Source organism: Panthera onca, chromosome C1 (assembly GCF_046562875.1).
Source record: "Panthera onca isolate mPanOnc1 chromosome C1, mPanOnc1 haplotype 2, whole genome shotgun sequence".
Classification (NCBI taxonomy): Eukaryota; Metazoa; Chordata; class Mammalia; order Carnivora; family Felidae; genus Panthera; species Panthera onca.
The window spans coordinates 69589814-69607364 of record NC_138346.1 but is presented as its reverse complement, the minus strand read 5'-3'; positions in this window follow the sequence as shown (position 1 = coordinate 69607364).

The window sequence follows — 17551 nt, the reverse complement described above, 5'->3', positions numbered from 1 at the left end:
AGATCTCTTCATAATGGAGTCATGAGATCAGAAATTAACTTCTTACTTTTAACAACTACATAATGGACAAAATATAGAAAACAACAGTGTTCAGATATTGGACAACAAGGAACACAAGAGACTGTATCCTGAAAGAAGGACAAAAATGAGGTAAGCCCTATGATTGCCACAGCTTACCAGCTAAATAGAATTTCCAGACCATTGTATGCAGAGGGGGAAACCACACAGAGCTCAATGGACTGAATGAGAAGACAAAGTTTAGAGTTCAGGGAAGTCAAGGCAGCTTGAATTTACAGAACAGAATCATGGAGAGAAGGAAGTAAAACAGAAAGAGAGGTTCAGATATCTTCATAGATGTCAATTCAAGTCTTGTCTAATTTTCACAAGTGTGTGAGGAAACTACCCAAGACTAGAGGGAAAAACTAAGGAAAACATTTGGCTTAACAATTACCAAAGATTACACAGGACTGGAAATAGTTGCTTATGTCATCATCTGAAGTGAAAAACCTACTAATGTATGGAAAGAACACTGGTGAGACTCTTCAGAAAGTTACTACATTAATAGGTGAAATGAAACCATAAGTAGAGATTGATCTATCAAGCTCAAAAGCAAGTCTCAAAATAATTATAATGATATGTTAATTATGTTTCAGAACAAAGGCCAGCTATATTTAAAGGAATATACAACAAAATCCAGCACATAAGACACAAAATGAATAATGTCCAGCATCCAATCAAACATTATCAGGCATCCCCCTCAAAAAAAGCGGGTGGGGGAAGAAAAATCAATCGAGAAATAACCAGAAGGAGATGGATGACTGAATTAGCAATAAGGCCATTACACAGTTATTATAAATATACTACCTGTGTCCAAACTCTGGAAGAAAATGAAGCTGATGAAGAAAGAAATGGAAGACATAAAAAAGATCCAAATCAAACTATAGACATGTAAATATAACAACTAAAATTAAATATATATAAATACTGGGCAACATTAAGAAGTCATAAGAAATGCCTAGCAAGCTACCACAGTCACAAAAGGCAATTCCTTTCCTTGCAGTAAATTATATATATTTTTATATATTATTTATATATTATATATATATATACATATACACTTTATGTATACATGTATGTATGTGTGTGTGTATATATACATATACATATGTATATTTCTATGTATCTGTCTACCTATCTATCATCTGTTTTCTTGGTAGAACCCTTGGCTGATTACAGTATAGAAGAAATTACAAGTAAAATTGGAAGGCAATTTTAATTGATTGAAAAAAAATTACATGTCAAAATTTGTGAGATGCAACTAAGGCAAGACTGGAAGGGAAATTCACAGAATTGCTAAGTTTTTAGAAAAGAAGTGTATCAAATCAATAATCTAAGCCTTCACTTAGAAAACTGAAAATAAACAAAAAGACACCAAAACTAAAAACCTACAAATTGTGCATAAGAAGGAAAATAATAAAGAGCAAAATAATAAAACAGCAGAAAACTGTAGATAAGATCAATGAAAACAATAACTGGTTCATTGAAAAGATCAATAAAATTGATAAACTTCTAGCCAGATGGACCAGGAAAAAAAAGAAAAAGAAAAAGAAAGGACACAAACTAGCAGTATCAGGAATAAAAAAAGAATAAATGCTTCAAATCCTATAGACATATAAAAAATACAATTCTGTACAACTACACATTTGTCAAATTGTATGAAATACACATAAATTTGAATGGTATAAGTTAAGAAAATCCACTCAAAAAGAAATTGATAGCCTGAATAGTTCAATAATTATTTTTTAAAAAGTTAAATTTGCAGTTAAAACTTTCCTAAAAAGAAAATTCCAGTTCCAGTGGCTTCATTGGTGAATTCTACCAAACATTTATGGGAAGCATAATACCAACCGTAAAGAAACTTTTACAGAAAGGAGAAGAGGATAAATTCCCAAATCATGAGGAGAGAAATCATATACTGCAACCACATAAAGAAATTAGAAGAGATCTCAGAGCATTCTCCTTATGAACATAGATGTGAACCTTCCTCACCTAAATTTTAGAAAACAGAAGCAGTTTCTCTGAAGAATTTAAGTTGGTTTGATATTTAAAAATCAGTGCAATTCACAATATTGACATAAAAAGAAAAATGAGATCTTGTAACAAATGCAGAAAAAAGAAACTGAAAATAATAAATTTCAACTTATTAAAAAAAAACAAACTCTCTAATTAAGTTAGGAATACCAGAAAATTTCCTTAACATGAAAAAAGTCATCTCCAAAAGCCTCAGGGGCACCTGGGTGGCTCAGTCAGTTGAGCGACTGACTCTTGATTTCTGCTCAGGTCATAATACCAGAGTCATGGGATGGAGCCCGAGGTTGGGCTCCGCTCCCCTGCTTGTGCTGTCAAAAATACATACATACATACATACATACCTCTTTCAAATATCGTATCTAATGGTGACAAGCTAAATTATTTTCCTCCTAAGATCAGGAACAAGAAAAAATGTTCACTCACAGCTTGTATTCAACATTCCATTAAAGATTGTGACCACTGCAAAAAGGCATAAAAAGTAAGTAAAAAGTATACAGACTGAAAAGGAAAAAGTAAAATGATCTTTATTCACAGACTAATTGATTATTTCAGCAGAAAATCCTAATGAACTCACAATAAACTTTAGAAGTAATAATTGGGTTTATCAAGTTTATAATATACATGAAGAAATTTAAAAATCAGTTGCATGCTTTATATACTGGCAATGAATATTTGGAAACTCAAGTTAAAATACAAGACAGTTTAAAATAGTCTAGAGATTATAGTATACACATAAGGATATATTTAAAAATTATAAATAAAACTTATCCACCAAAAATTACTAAACATTATTGAAAAAATTAAAGGAGGCATAAATAAATGGAAAGATATACTATGTTCATAGATCAAAATATTTAATATTGTTCAAATGCCAATTCTTCTTAAATTGAGCTTAGATTCAATAAAATCATAATAAATTTTAAGAGTTTTATAGATATTAATAAGCCATTTCTAAAATGTATATGAAGCCCCTAGCACCCAAAATAGCCAAAATAATTTCAAAAGTGAGAAACTAAGTGGGAGGACTTACATTATCTGATTTCAATGCTCACTTCAATGCTACATTAATAAAGACAATGTGGTATTGTGTAAAAATAGATACATAGATCAATAGAACGAACAGGAGAGTTCAGAAATAGACCCAAATATATATGACTATCAGATTTTCAACAAATGAGCCTAGATAATTCAACAGAGAAAGGGTAGTCTTTTCAGTAATTGGCAGTAAACAATTAAGCCATATGAAAAAAAAAATCGACCCTTATGTCACACTATATACACAAATTAACTAAAAATAGATCCTATATCTAAATATGAAAGTTAATTCTATAAAATTTCTAAAAGAAAACAGTAAAAAAAAATCTTAATGATTCTGACTGAGGTGAAGATTTCTTAAAGAGAACACACAGAAACAAAGCCCATATTATAAAGGAAAAAAAATGATAAGTTGGAATTCAATGAAATTAAAATACTTGCTCTGTTAAGAAAATAAAAAGCTAGCCAAATATTGGGGAAAAGTATAATGCATATATCCAATAAAGTACCTGTATCTGGAATATTTAAAGCTTTTTTGAAGTGAAATAAGACAAACATCAGTAAATATGGGTAGTGTATTTGAGCAAACACTATGCTAAAGAAGATATAATGATGTCAGTGAGCACTTTAAAATGTGTCCATTATTATTAATCATTAGCAAAACAAATATAAAAACCAAAATTAATTTCCACTCCATTCCCAACAGAATGGCTAAAATTTAAAAAGAAACGTTTGACAATGCCAAGTTTTGATGAAGATGTGGAACAGGTAAAACTCTCATACATTGCTGGTAGCAATAAAGCATGATGTAGCCACTACTGAAAAAATAAGTTTCCTATAAAAGTTACAAAGTTTCTTATAAAGACTTTCATATATATATTGGGGCACCTGGGTGGCTCAGTCGGTTGAGCCTCCGACTTCGGCTCAGGTCATGATATCATGGTCTGAGGGTTCGATCGGGCTCTGTGCTGACAGCTCAGAGCCTGGAGCCTGCTTCGGATTCTATGTCTCCCTCTCTGTCTGACCCTCCCCCACTCATGCTCTGTCTCTCTCTGTCTCAAAAATAAATAAAAACATTTAAAAAATTTTTAAATAAATAAAGACTTTCATATAAAATTAAGCATATATTTTACCATATGATCCAACATAAGTCCAAACGGAGTCTTGTATATGTGTTCATAGCAGCTTTATTCATAATAGCCCCAAATGTCCAAACAATAGTGAATGGGTGAAAGAATTGTGGTTTATTCATACAACTGAATACCTCTTAAGAACAAAATGAAAGAATCTACACTGATACATTCAAGAATATGCATGGATCTCTAAAGCATTCAGCTAAATGAAAGAAGCCAGTCATAAAAGTATATCAACTATGTTATTCCATTTAAACTAAATTCCTCTTAAAAAAGCAGAACTGTATTAACAGAGAAGTGGTTGTCAGTGTGTGGAGAGTGAGGAAGAGGATTGAATACAAAAGGCCCAGAGGGAAATTTGGGAGATGAGGGAAGCATGTTTTATCAGGATTGTGGTGTTTATATTTATCTAATTGCAGAAATGAAAATGAAAATAGAAGACATTCCAGCTTCATAGCCATAAAATATTATCTTGTAAATAAAATATCATATTTTATCCATGCCTAATATAATAGGTAGTATACAGACCCAATTACATGCTGAATGAATGATCAGTCTGAAGATTGTGTAACAAATTTAGCAAATAATTCACAGTGTATACTCGATATATTGTTACTAACAATGAGTCATTCATCCATATGCTGAGAAGAAAACAGCAAATTCCCACTGAAAAGAAATAATGAAAAGTATAATAGATACAGACTATTAATTAACCATTAAATCAACATATAGTCTCTTTGATAAAGGCAAAAAGCACGCAGATCTAATTATTACCATTTAATAATGTATTAGGTCAAAGAGACACCTTGATCAATGGAACAGAACAGAGAGCCCAGAAATAAACTCATACTTATGGTCAATTAATCTATGACAAAGAAGGTAAGAATATACAATGGGAAAAGACAGTCTCTTCAACAAATGGTGCTGGGAAAACTGGAGAGCTACATGCAAATGAATGAAACTGGACCACTTTCTAACACCACACACAAAAATAAACTCAAAATGGGTTACAGACCTAAATATGAGGCCTGAAATCATAAAAATTCAAGAAGAAAACATAGGCAGTAATTTCTTTGATATTGTCCATAGAAATATTGTTCTAGATATGTTTCCTCAGGCAAGGAAAACAAAGACAAAATTAAACTATTGGGACTACACCAAAATAAAAAGGTTTTGCAGTGAAGGAAATCATCAACAAAACAACTAGGCAATTTATTGAATAGAAGATATTTGCAAATAATGTATCCCTTAGACTTGTCAGAATGGCTAAAATAAAAAGACAAGAAATAACAAGCATTGGTGAGGATGTGGAGAAAAAGGAACCCCTGTGTACTGTTGGAAGAAATGTAAATAGGTGCAGCAAATGTGAAAAACACTATGGAGCTTCCTCAAAAACTTAAAAATAGATTTACCATATGATCTAGTAATTCCTCTCCTGGATATTTACCCAAAGGAAACAAAAAGACTAATTTGGGAAGATTTATGCACGCTTATGTTTACTGCAGCATTATTTACAATGGTCAAGATATGGAAGTCGCCCAAATGTCCATCAATAGATGAACAGATAAAGAAGATGTGATATATATATGCAATGAATATTACTCAGCTATAGAAAGAATTAGATCTTGCTATTTGTCAACATAAATGAACCTAGAGGGTATAATGCTAAGTAAAACAAGTCAGACTGAGAAAAACAAATACCATATGATTTCACTCATATGCGGAATTTAAGAAACAAAATAAATGAACAAAGAAAAAAAGAGACAAATAAACAAAAAACCCAGACTCTTAAATATAGAGAACAAACTGATGGTTGCCAGAGGGGAGGTGTGTGTGTGGGGGGGGGGGGGGAATGAGTGAAATAGAAACAAGAGATCAACAGTATCCTTATTGTGATGAGCACTAAGTAATGTATAAAATTGTTGAATCATGCAACTATGTGGATAGAACTGGAGGGTATTATGCTAAGCGAAATTAGTCAGTCAGAGAAAAACAAATATGATATGACTTCACTCATGATGCCTTCAAGACAGAACAGACGAACACAAGGGAAGGGAAGCAAAAATAATATAAAAACAGGGAGGGGGACAAAACATCAGAGATTCTTAAATATGGAGAACAGAGGGTTATTGGAGGGGTTGTGGGAGGGGGATGGGCTAAATGGGTAGGGGCATTAAGGAATCTACTCCTGAAATCATTATTGCACTATATGCTAACTAATTTGGATATAAATTCAAAGAATAAAATTATAATTAATTAATTAATTGTTGAATCATTATATTGTACACCTACAACTAATATAACACTGTATGTTAACTATACTTCAATAAAAATGTTATTAAATTACATTATTATGTTACTATAAAAATTTACTTTTATTTGTGTCATTCTATTTCTTGGGTCCAGACTTCAAGATTTCAGACTTTTATCACTTCATATCTGGGTCATCAAAGTAGTCTCCTACATCTTTCCCATATATTGAGATTATGTAATTGTAAACCATCCTACTGATGAAGATCATATTCTTACTCTTTGAGACACCAACTTTTTATTGTGCCCAATTAGAAATTTTTAATAGCTTTTTATTACTTCTCAGATAAAAATATCACCTTTATTTATTATGAAAAGTTCTCTACAATTGTGCTCTTCATCTATCCATCCTCATGTTCCACCATAACCCTGTAAATTCATTACCATTTCTAGCCCAATGCCAAATATCCGCCCTTGTTATTAGTGTTTTATATTCCTGTACCTCCACCGAATTTCTCTACAGGTTACTCAAGTCCCATCATCTTTAAAATTCCCTGACGCATCATTGTTTTTGCTCCTCTTCCGAAGCTCATAGTGTATGTACTCTTTTCCACCCATTCGACCACTTTCTTCGTATTGTTACATAACACTTTGAAATTCATTTAATTCTCATAAATTATAAGGTAAATACTCTTATTTTCACTATTCTATACTTGAGAAAACTAAAGTTCAAAGAAGAAACTTAATGTCCCTGAAGGTATGGATCTTGTTTTGTGTAATTTAACAACTTCTGCAATTCCTGGTAAAACATTAGCATTAAATAAACACTTAGTTAACCTATTTTGAGTTGATTTAGTAGGGTCATTAAATTTGTCTTTATTTTGAAGGAGGGGTTCCAGTTTGTGTCTGATTGGTTTTACAGTGTGTTTGAGTACTTCTGGCAGAAAGATGAGGTTGCCCCCTAAAAGCCTCTTTGTGGAAAGGACTGAGGAGCCTCTTGAGAAAACGTTACACCTAAGTAGAAAAGCATGAAAAGTTGATTTACTAATAAAAACCAACATCAAGGGAATGCATAAATGTTTCTGGCTACTATATGAAGGGCAAGGACCGGGATCTTATAATAAATAAAGCAATTTGGAACTTTTTTCAATCAGTATAACTCGTAGTAGTGACATGTTCTCCCAGTTCTTAGAATATTTGTGTCAGAATCCAGAAATTTTAAAATCAACTTCTGGGGTGTAAATTGACATAAAATAAAACGCACCAATTTTAAGGGTACAGCTCAAAGACTTGTATAAAAAATTATTTTGAGATCTTGAGATGCATTTTATTGTACATGTGGATCCAAATATGGTTGTAAGAAACACAAATCGAGTGATCCCATACACTTTCACCTAATTGCTCTCAATGGTATTATACTGCATAACTACAGTATTATGTGTCATCTATAGAAAGTACAGTAAATGGAACAGTTATCTCTTGGCGTCTTAAGGGTCTCCAAGACCACCCTCAGGCTCTGTTTTACTAGGACTCATAGGACTCATAAAGTTGTTATTATACTCACTGTTATATCTTATTACAGTGAAAGGATATAAATTAAAATCGACTAAGGGAAAAGACACACGGGTGAATCCCAGGAGAACCAGATACAAGCTTCCATGTGTCCTCTCCCGTAAAGCCACATACAAACAGGCTTAATTTTCCCCTAAACAACATGTGACCACACATGTGGAGTGCTGCCAAACAGGCAAGCTCACCTGAGACTTGGTGTCCAAGGTTTCTGTTGTAAATCAGTCACATTAGGCATGCAATGCTCATCTAACTGACCTCAGCTATTCGGTCTCCTGGCCCCTAAGATGTCAAATTGATACAGAATGGCCCAAGACCTCAGGAAAACAAAAACATTCTTATCAGGCAGGTTACTCCAAGGATTCGGGTCAATTCCCAGCTGAACCAAGGTCCAGGCATAAAAACAGGTCTTTCTTGAGAATGTGAAAGGTTTAAGAAGCCCAATTTCTGGTGCTTGACTAATTCAAGGCCTCTCCAGAATGAACTTTCTTAGGACAATATGATGGGCTATTGAAATAAATAACTGAAATCTGCAGAGAGCAATTTTTTTAAGAGTTGTGATACAGTGTATCACAGTAGGGGGGTGCTTATTTTCTGCACTAGATATCTGTAAGTGGTCTCTGAAGGTAGAAATGGAGGGTAGAAATGGAACACTGTGCACAATCCTCATTTTTCAACCCATACCTCTTCCCGCTACATGATTTTACTAATAATTTGATATTTTTCTTTCCTCCTTGTATACATTCAGTTCCTTGGTGATCATGTGTTATTTATTTCGGAGTTCCTAATATTGGGCATGCCATCTGGCATGTAGTAAGTATCCAATAAATATTTGTTATAAGAAAGAAGAAAGCAAAGCATGGAGGATAAACATATGAATGTATGGATGTAAAGGAGTCAGGACGCATGAAAGGAAGAAAGAGGAGCAGGTAGGATGGATGGTTGGAATTGAGTCAGGAAGTAAGAAAGAAAGAGAAGAGATGGAAGGAAATGAGGATAAAAAGAGAAGATGAAAAGGTGACAGGGGAGAAGAAAGAGAAGGAAGGGATAGAGGAAGACATGTAGGGACGGATACAAGAAGCAAGAGAAGGAGAAAGGAAAAGCAAAGGAAGGGAGTAAGGAAAGGAGGAGGAATGGAAAGAAAAGAAGGAATAGTAGAAAGAAGGGAAGAGGGATATAGAGGAAGGAAGGTAATCACGAGTTCACCATCACCTTTCTGGAAGATGGGCATCCCAACTACAACACCAATCAACAATCATTTTAAAAGCATCATCAAAATTCACACCACCCCACAGAGAGTGAAAGAAATACCTTATTTCTAAGTATTGACAAGATTCTATTTCTAAATAAATATAGACATGTTTTATTCAGGTTGCTATACAGTTATACCATATGCATGGCACTATAAAGGTATCTAGAAATAATTTACTACAAGTTGCCATCTAGTTTAATGACATTATAAAGAAGAATAAGCATGTGCATAAGTAAAGTAAAATACTCATTGACAATATAAAATCAATTCTGCCTTGAAACTGCCAAATGAAAACACATATTTGCATTTAAATAGCTGTGCTTGACTATAAATCAAAGATAATCATAGTTGCAAGTGGCTATTACTATAACAGTAAAATCTAGGGCTTATACGTACAACTGCATGTGCATTAATGTTTGTTTTTAGTGTAACCTTCTCTGTACTAACTTTGAAGGGAACTTCCTGCCCATGAAGTGAGGCAGGTTAAGGAAACAAGGACCACTGATTTCTATCAGCACAATTTTACAGCAAAGGAAATCAAGATGGAGAGGAGATATGCTTTAGGTCGCAAAATGAGTTCAGTTCAGTTTATTTCCCAGCCTTGTAACTAATACATGAATTCCATGCCCTTACTAACTGCTAAAACAGACTCCCTCTTCCAAATCTGTTAAATTTCTAAATTTGATAACTAATTTGAATGTTTCTTTTTTACCAACACTGCATATGTAAGCCATACTGCATATTCAAGCACATTTTGGTAATGTTTTACAGCACTTTGGATTTTGAGATTCTTTGAGATGCTTTTGCCCAATGTGGACGTATTTAATCTTTTCAAAGACAAATTTCCATTTCTCTTGCTCTAATTTGTCCTGACGGAATATTCTGTCTCTTGTTGGACAAAATATAATTATGAAACTCTTCATGCTAATATTTTATTTCAAGTCTTCCACATTATATTCTTTTGCTGAATACTGTTAATATATTTTATGCAGAAAGTTAATCTAAATAACAAAATTGTAGTTCCATTAAATTAGTCATTAACATTGTTAGTCCTGGACAGAATTAAGTATTGGAAATAATTCTCATCTGCTAAATACATTCTTCCTACTTTATTTTTAAAGATTTAATTTCTTACCTTTTTTAATCTAAATTATTATTATTTCATAGTATAATGCGACATTGCAGCAAAAAATCTGGATCTTTTTCCCTGACAGATCGCTTTTCACTATCATTTCCCATTATGCTGTCAACCATAATCTAAAGAATAAATTCAGGTCAAGAAATTCCTCTTTCAATTCTTTTTACTTTTTGTTTCATGATATTTTGTCATACACCATTATGGGCCAAAATAGGGTTTCTTCTACCCTATTCTGGCAGACACTACATTATGAAACCTGCTAAAAATAAACCTAGGAGAAAAAAGACATACAGATGGGAATTCTTTGCTCTAAATGATTGTTTAAATACTCCACAAAAAAACCCACCCTGGGCATTATTTTGTTCATGTGTGGCATTTTTTATGTTGAATAAGTTTCCATAATAATCATTCAGGATAGTTTTAGAATCCTTCTCCTTTACAAAAACTTTCTAACGTTGGTGTATTAAGCAATGTGACACTGGCATTCTCCTGGGTTATCTAATTGGTTTGGCATTGCAACAAGATTAGTAAGTGATGGAGGAGGCAGTTCCCTGCATGGTGAGATTGAAAGTTTATCTGTTAGAATTTCACTTGGCTACAAGCAACAGAAAACTCTATATTAATGTGCTTGACTCAGAAGTCTATTAGTCTCAAGCCATAAAAAGTCTTTCTTAGTTCCATGCAGGACAGCTCAAGCACATGCCATTAGAGGCATAGAGTTATCCTATCTTATGCTTTAATATTTTTCTCATGTTTGTTTCTTCATGACTGCAACATAGCCTCTGATCAGTATTCTAGGCAAGACAAGTTAGGGGAAGAAGAAAAAAGAGACCAAAAAAATGCATAAAGGGGTGTTCCATCTGGGTCTTCTCTCTCTCTCTCTCTTAATTAAAAAAGCCTTCATAGTCTCAGAAATACCACCTAGCAAATTACTGCCTATGACTCTTTGAGCAGAACCATGTACCATGGCCACCCTCAACAAGAAGGTAACTAGAAAAATTCTTTAACAAGTTGTGTTTGATATCCGAAATTTCTAACACAGAGTTTTATTCTTCTCTGTCAAAGGCAAAGTCCTCAAGAAAATATATACATGCCCAAGTTATACAACATGCTCATTCTATAATCTTCCTCACATAATTCCCCAAAGAGAACATTCCGCCAAACACATTTTTACAAGATGTTTGGTGACCCAATACATTTCAGAAATACTTAGATGGCCAATATCTAAATCAAAAATATAATTGCTAATAGCAAAATGTAAGGGATATGATAGGAAATTAGTTGGAGGAAATTCTTTCCAATATCCACAAATCCTATTACCATAAAGCTCAAACCACATTAACAGACCCACAAATACACACAGAGAACTACCTTTTACCTAGATTTTGATTTCCCAACAGTTTCACCTTCTTTTATTCTTTTATACCAGAGAAGCATTATGATTTCCTACTATTGTCACCAAAACTCAAAATCAATCAGACAAGGGTCAACCATATGGTGACTCAACGATAGGATCAGTACTTTTGCTGCCTTGTCGATTATGTCACAAATTGAACACAATTGTATATAGTCTATTATTTGCTAATCAGAAAACTATAACTTTGGAAATGGAGAATACAGTATTTACAGGCACAAATATTTTGACCATGTGTACATGTACATTAACCTATTTAGTTGTTAAGCTGTGTAGCTTTAAGAGCTATTAATTTTGCAGTGAGTACAAATTCAATTAAAGTTATAAAGCATGTTTGCCAATTCCTCCAATGAGTTGCTGGGTGAGATTAACTGGGCAGCATGTCACTGTAATTTTAGTTAAGTTATAATTTTTACAAAGCTATGTGTTTTAATAAATAGTTTTCTCTGTTCCCACCTCTTTGATTTATATATTTCTTACTAGAGTCATAACTCTTAACTACCTCTTAACTATATTACTTGAGAAAGAATAACTCATATATGTGCAGAAATTATTCATGGGAGACATTCTTGTACTAAGAACGTATGACGTGAACCAGTACTTTTAAAAATAAAAACAAAATTTTAAGCAATTTATTATTCATGTTTTTGTAAGTATAAAGAGAAACAAATACACTGATTATTTAGCTTAGTGTAAATCTTATCACTGAGTACCAAAGTTAGCTTTATACTTTTGAGCACTTAAAGGGAAGACAAATGTGACCTGTTACATAATGTTTACTGTTTGCTAGATAAGTCAGTATTTGATAGTAAATCAATATTAACTGGGTGTAAATTTTAATAGAATTTAAAATTGCTTTGTCACAGAAACACACACAAGTGGCTATAGAAACACAAAATAAGGAGAGGGAAATGCTGGTCTGAAGTAGGAAAAATAAGTCCTTAAAGAATTAATATAATGTCTGATGAATAGAGAAGGGGAAAGGTTTTATAATTGATTAAATCGCTAACATTTCATAATTCATAAGACTTTTTATCTATTGCATTTAATTGTAAATGATTGATCTTGTAAACAATGATCTGAATCTGCGTTTAAGAAGAAGCAAGTGAATATAATTATCCTTGCTGCAAATAATATGAATACCTCCAGACACATTGGAAAGAAAGTGGTCTTGGAAATTTTCCTCATAATGTCTTCCTAATGGACTAAAGCAAACGAATATGTTTGTCCAAACAAAAAACTTAGGTGACCAAAGGCCTCATGTTTTATTTTTTAAGAGAGGTGGGGAGAGAGACCAAGAGGGAGAGAGAGAGAGAGAGAGAGAGAGAGAGAGAGAGAGAATCTTAAGCAGGCTCCATGCTCAGCACAGAGCCCAATGCAGGGCTCATTTCCACAGACCCTGGTATCATGACCTGAGTCAAAATCAAGAGACAGATGCTCAATGGACTGAGTCATCCAGGCACGTCACATGTTTTCTAATATCCGCTTCTCTGTTACGTCACTTTCTCTTCCTGAAATGTTATCTTCTCCCATATTAGACAAAAACAAACAAAACCTCATTCTTCAGGGATCAGCCCATATATTTATTTCCCTGAAGGGTTTCTTGTTTGTATAGTTAATATCTTCTTAAACTTCAATGTATAGGGACCTCAGAATTACATTTTGCCTTGAGTTACTGTCAGCTTCTCCCCACCCGTGCTTTCCTCAGAGTCTGTTTGTATCAGAGTGCACTTACATTCACTTGAACTTTAGGGTTGAGGGCTCTAATCTACATACGAAATCTGTACTGTTTACCTAGTAGTAACCAAACACAATGGGGAATCTGTATACAAACAGTAACATTTTAAAACATAATTTACTGCAATTTTGCAGCATTAATTTTTAAAAAGTCTACCTATAAGTTTTAAAGACATTCATCCATTATATACTTTGCCTCATAGATGACCTTTTGTAAATCAATAAAATATTCAGATGAAGGTTTTGATCATGAGATTTAGAATCTATTTGAGTGCATTGCTGGCATATAACAAAGTATTTTGTAGCTCTATCATATTCTTGCTACGTGACTTATGCAATCTTCATGAAGAAGCAGTGTTTTGTTTTGTTTTGTTTTCTCTTTCTCTTATGTCTACCACTATATCCTCAGGACTAAGAGAAGAGTGTTAATCACATGGTAAGTATTTAATTAACATTCATTTACTTAACACAGTCACATAGTTTCTTTTTCTTGTATTACATTAAATACAATTAACAAGTATTTATAAAGTGTGTATTTATATAGTGTTTCAATAGTCCTGCCAGGACCTCTGAATGCTTTGAATAATACCAAAGCCCTTATTCTATTGCCTCTAATAATCCATTCTCCAATGTTTTCCACCTTGCTCTTTATCCCAGGAGGCAGGGGATCTGTGTTAACAGGAATCCTTTACCTTATGATTTTTTTTTTCTGAGAGAGAGAAAACATGTGCACATGCATGCAAGTGGGGAAGGGCCAGAAGGAGAGGGAGAGAGAGTCAAAATCCCAAGCAAGCTCCACGCTCAGCATAGAGTCTGACAGGGGCTGAATCTCAGGACCATGAGAGCAGGACCTGAGCCAAAATCAAAAGTCAGACATTTAACATACTGAGTCACCCCATGCCTTATGATTTTAACTGAGTTTGTCAATGAGAGACCAACCAGACTAAGACAAAGGTCTTATTACTTTTCCAGGTCCCATGCAAGACTATCTGCTTCCTTGAACCAATAATATCTCTCCTTCTGGGTTCTGGTATCTAGTCCTTTCCTCTTATGCCTTCTTGTTTAGGGATGGTATTAACTTGCTGATACCATATCCAGGTTATTCCACAATCCCTTATCCCTCACCTACACCCACAACTGTATACATAGACCCTTTGTAAATAAATGCTCTTCAACTTATCCTACTCTGTGTGTGCCACTGCCATCTGTTTCTGCTTGGGACTTAGACTCTAAATCCAGTGCAGGTGTCCTTATAAGAAACAGAAATGTGTCCTTATAAGAAAACACACTGATCCAGAGAAGAAGGTAATGTAAAGATAAAGGCAGTCTGGAGAAGTATCCACTTTCTTGCCTTTTCCAGCTTCTAGAGGCCACCTGCATTCCTTGGCTCACGGTCTCATTCCTCTACCTCCAAAGCCATCACAGGAGGGCAGATTCCTTCTCATGTTGCCATCTCCCTGCTTCTGTCTCTCCTGCTACCTCTTTCACATTTAAGGATCTGGATGAGGATAGTGGGCCCACCTGGATAATCCAGGATAATCTCTCCACCTTAAGGTTAGCTGAGTAGCAACCTTATTTCTATTTATAACCTTATTTCTTGTTTGCTATGTGTATTAATTCTCTAGGGCTGCCATAACAAATTACCACAAACAGGGTGGCTTAAAACCAAGGAAGTTTATTTTCTTATAGTTTAGGAATCCAAAAGTCCAAAATCAAGATGTCCATAGAGTTGAGTCCTTCTAGAACCTCTGAGGGAAAAATAATTCCATGGTTTTCTCCTAGTTTCTGGTGGCTGATGGCAATCCTTGGTATTTGGCTTGTAGATATATTACTACGTTTTCTGCCTTTATCTTTACATCACCTTCTCTGGATCAATGTGTTTTCTTATAAGGACACATTTCTATTTCTTACAAGGACACTGCATTGTATTTAGAGTCTACCCAAAGCCATTATGATCTCATTTGGATGCTTACCTTAATTATATATGTAAGGATTTTATTTCCATATGAGGTCTTATTTTGAGGTTCTTGGTGGATAACAAATATTTTAGGGGACACTATGCAACCCACTATACCACATAACCTAGCATATTCATAGTTTCTGAAGATTGGGACATGAGTATCTTTGGGGGTCCATTATTCTGCCTGCCATGCTCATCATCTCTCTCCTGTTAGAGAGGATACAGTGAGCCAAGGGAGAGGTTTAGGTGCAACAATGGGATATGGCATTAGACCTAGATAGCCTGGCTTTGCAGTTCATACTCTCTGCCCTTCTTCTGTCTGATTCGAAATGAACCACTTTCACTTGTGAATTGGTGCAGATTCCACCTGATTTTATGACTTGGTGGGTCTGATGGAACTCAGCTGAAGATGAGCTACATGGTTTCCTGATGGCTCCTAGCCAGACCACTAGTCAATCTCTACCAGGGCCCAGCATCATACCGGGGGATGACTTCATAACTGGTATACAATATTCTGCCTTCTCCAAAATCCCAGGATTATGTGTTGGAATTCTACAGGAGTTTGCCATAAACTCTACACAGTATATGTTCTCATCATAGGTACCTCTTACATTAGAGGGTCTGCTGGGTCATGGGTCCAAAGTAGCAAAAGTTCGTGTGTTGTATCACAGCTTCCGATGTATTTGTCTCTTTCTGTTCATTTGGTCTGATTAATTGATGTCGTTAATATGGTGCAATGTGGGATTCATGTAAAATGTGCAAATGCTTCAGGTCCCTTTGGACTCTATTATAAAAGAGATTGAGGAAATTAACATGAACCCTTGTGCAAGAGAATAAATATTTACTTTATCCATCTCGCGTGAATGTGAACTATTTCTAGTTCCCTTTCCCCATAGACATGAGAAACAATGCATTTGTCAGATCATTGGCCATATACTTGACACTATGTTCATCTGGTCCAGTGAATCTATTATCTAGCTAAGATACTTCATGAGGCACCACAGTTGTGAACAGACAATTAATTTTGCAAGTTTAGAGTAATCTAATATATCATCCTAGATATGTCTGGTCCATATAGGAATCAGACTGGAAAATTAAATGGGTGTACAATGAGGATATCACCCTTGCATCCTTTAGATTTTTAAAGTTGATGATAATCTATGTTCATTATCTCTTGGAGGAGTATTGTTTTTATTATTTTGACACAGAAGGGTGTTGGCAGTTTCAGCAGCTGCCACTTTGAATTCCCCACATATAATAGCTCTTACCCTACAGGTCAAGAAACCAGTGTTATGGTTCTGCTTACTCCCATTTGATGTGTCTGCAATTATATGCTCAGAAACGTAAAAATGATAACCAGTTGGTGGACTCAACTGACCTACTATGAGCTGGGGCTTGTTCAGGACGCTATTTATTACCTGTCCCCACATAAACCTCTACCCTGATGAGAAGACCATGATGATGCTTCAGACTCCTTGGTGTCAATATCAACGTGAAATCTGGGTTCAAAAGTCCTCAAAACATTTGGGCATGCCTCTTTTGCCGCTGGAGGGTAACCTGAGCAAATTTATATATGCCGCTCTGAGGAAAGTCTCAGAGAATCATTACTGCATACATTTGCCATCATGTTGGTGTCTTCTGCCTCCTGAGGACCCAGCTTTCCCTCCAGTCAATGGATTTGGGGTCGAAGAACTAACTAGCTCAGGGGCAAAAACTGGGTAAGGAATTGTGATTTCTTGGTGGTGGGTGATAGGAGTTTTTTCAGTCTCCTGGACATTTGCCCTTGTATGAATTAATATTCTTATTTGCAGTCCATCTATTAATCATCTTCAGTTCTCGGCATGTCAGGCTCTTTAACTATCACACTGACCTTTGTCAGATGCTCTAAAAGAAATGTACAAGAATAGTCACTATAGTCTTGTTTATCATATCTTCAAACTGAATACAATCAAATGAATATGAAGGGTAAATG